Genomic DNA, 3,379 nt, shown 5'->3' with positions numbered 1-3,379 from the left:
TCATGACCTTCCTTTCTGAAACAAAACGTCACAAAACTTAGTAATTAAAAACAGTTAACATAGACAGGTACAGCTGTAGGCAATATTTATCGTTGTTCTAAAAGAAAACAATCTCTTTGACAGTTGTGGGTATATAGTCTATACATTATATAATCCACAGATAATTATGCACAAAATACACGTATACACTGTCCAGAAAACTTGGCACACTGCAAGAAATAAAAGCAGGACAGTAAAGAGTCAAATGTCTGAAGGATATGCAATGTGGAAACTTGCCATTGTACAGGCATGCTGTGTACTCGTGGTCAGGTTTATACACTGCTTCCTTTAGAACAGAACACACAGCCATGACTGTTCCTATCTTTGTTTTTTGGCCATCACCAGTGAAACGTAAACGCACAGTTGGCTGATAATCCCCTGCAAACATATACTGGAATTTCTTTATCCCTAAAAGATATTCCAGGATGTTTGATTTTGCTCTGACAACCGTCTCCTTTCAGAGGCTGGAACCAAATAGTAAAAATTCAATATCTAGCAGAATGTGCTTATTTGTCCAAAGACTTTTTGATAGTATTATTAATGGGAGGGCTTACTTTCAGGGAGGGGTGGTGGTCACATGGTGGTGTGAGGAGGGGGTGACAGTATATAATTATGTACATTTTATGCTTCAAATTATAAATATAGTTCTGCTCAAGAAACAACCTTAGCAACAACATTAGGTTTTATCAAAACAGGTGCCTTAAGTTAACAGCATTTGCATCTAAGATTTCAACACTGACCAGTTAAGGGTAGGGCAGTAATCTTAAGTGTTTCACATTACTTGAGTTTTAGCTTGGCCATTTCCGGGCATACCCCTACACAAGTGGATATGGCTGTCCCTTATGTAACATACTGCGGAGTTCTGGTGTGAAAATGTTATTTCAGTTACCTGTAGTTTTGTTTCCGGTTGACTTGTTAATACCGATAACCGTGACACATATCAGGGCATGCAATCGAGAAGAATGCTGATTCATGTGTGTTACGGCTGTGGCTCGGTTGTTCTTCCCGATTGCAAATATGTGTGCTGTTCCAAACAGTACAATCGGCTTAATGTTCAAAATCTGCCAATCCGTACAAATATCCTTAAAATCCGAAATCCGAGCCGTTTTTCTAGCCAAATCCCTTGATCCGCGTACCTAATCACCCCCCTTTGTTAAAGTAACTTAAAAACATTTCTGCAAGTACATGTGGATAGAAACTCGGGGAAAAAGCATGAACTAGACCCAAAAAAGGTCAACTAAATGCACACTGTTTATTTACATGACGCGGGTTACCCAAAAAAACTTTCTGGGCCGGATCAAACACTCAGAAATCAGTTTGGTTTCTGAATTATTTTGCACCATTTAATATTTATTATCACTAAAATTATTCTTTTACCTTTTTCTCTCAAATGTATATTCTTCCAAAGTTCTGTATGCCTTTTCCTTACTTCTTTCTCTTGGGGAATCTCAAATTGACCAACCCTTTTTCAGTTTACAATAACATTTGGCATGAATACAAGATGTTTTTCTAGGTGCTCTTCTTTCAACTCTTCTTTGCTTGAACTCATAAAAACCAACAGCCCGTTGCTCTAGAAATCGCAACAGCATAGTGGTTTCATCCTCTCGCACCAGGCGACCAAAATACTCTAGATCTCTACCACAACTAACAGCATCTGCCATTGTCATAGCAGGAGGTCATTATTAGAAATCCATGTGGGATTATCCTCAAAGCAATTATAAACAATAAACTGTCATATTTAAGGGTTTCAAATATGGAACAATCTTCCAACAGCTGTTAAAAGCGCCAATTCAATTCACACCTTTAAGAAAAAAATTATCTAAATAAATAATGCAGTGTAAATATTGTAAAAGGGGTCTCTCTCCATTAAGCCCACAATGGTTTCTTGAAAGTTCCTGCTCCATAAGGAATAATTATCATAGACTTCATCCTTGTTATCATACAAAGTATCTTTATGTAGATGCCAGCGTGGACTTTTAATTGCTAGTCACCATTTGTTTACCAGGATACAACCCTGAACAGAAGTGAGATATCCAAGCTGGAGTAGTCTGGCCACGCGAGTGGCTTTTTATTGTCTAAAACAACATTAGTGACAAATTAATCATCTAAATTGAAGTATCGCTAGCGCAGGTGGAAGTGAAAACAGGCCCAGTCGTATGCAAAAGAAGAAGAACAGTACTGAAGGAAAAATGATTAATGATGGAGGCGGGAAAATTCCCTGAAGTCTCCTCGAAGGATACAAAGTAATGAGGACGAACATATGTCCTGTACTGTCTTTGTACAACAGAGATAAAACCACGGAGTTTAAGGTGATTAACTTTATTATTGATGAACACATATATTTCAAATTTTGTCCATCAGAACAGCCAAACGCTAGCCTCTAGATAAATGTCATTATGGAGGTATCCATAATCTTGTGGTTTTATGGGCAAATAAACATTGATAATGATAAATGATAATGGCTGTCCCTTATGTAATATACTGCGGAGTTCTGATGTGAAAATGTTATTTCAGTTACCTGTCTTTGTACAACAGAGATAAAACCACGGAGTTTAAGGTGATTAACTTGATTATTGATGAACACATATATTCCAAATTCCGTCCTTCAGAACAGCCAAACGCTAGCCTCTAGATAAATGTCATTATGGAGGTATCCATAATCTTGTGGTTTTATGGGCAACTAAACATTGATAATTTTTTTTCTACAGTATTGTTTTAATTTGGCTTTCTCCTAGTGAATAACGATGAGCGAAACATTAACAGCTCCAAATAGTCGTGCTATGACATTGTAAGTACTAAATGAAGCGAAAAAGCTTATTTTTTTCTGTTGCACACGTTTTCCACTTTTAATGAGCCCTGATCCTTTTATTCCTCACTCTGCAACTGAAAAAAATAAATGCTTTTGAACAGTTACAGTGGAATCTTGATTTCTCGAACCCTCGGTTTCCCTTTGATTTGCTTCACTCAAGCTCTATAATTTCAGCCCTAATTTCTCAAAACCCCTGTTAACTCGAACCAATTTTTGGCTCTCGTGGGACAAATTGATCCTCCATAACTCGAACCTGCGAAAAATTTCAAAACCACTAGGTGCAGATGTCAGTTAATTCTCACCTTTAAAGAAATTGACACTTGCATATAAGCTGTTTTCTCCCATTTTAATCAACAAGCAAGCCACAAATCTGTCATTAGTCTGAAAGGTACAATGACTGCTTTGGATTACAAAACGAAAATTCCTTTATTTGTTTTTCAAAGCTGTTGTCGCAATACATCAATAAATTTTTTTGTCTCCCTGAAATGAAGAGTGCATGGTACTTGCATGCCTTCGCCATCCTCAAGGTTG

This window comes from Pavona decussata, unplaced genomic scaffold (assembly GCF_977016875.1).
Source record: "Pavona decussata unplaced genomic scaffold, jaPavDecu1.1 SCAFFOLD_156, whole genome shotgun sequence".
Classification (NCBI taxonomy): Eukaryota; Metazoa; Cnidaria; class Anthozoa; order Scleractinia; family Agariciidae; genus Pavona; species Pavona decussata.
Note: the sequence above shows the minus strand (reverse complement) of the source record.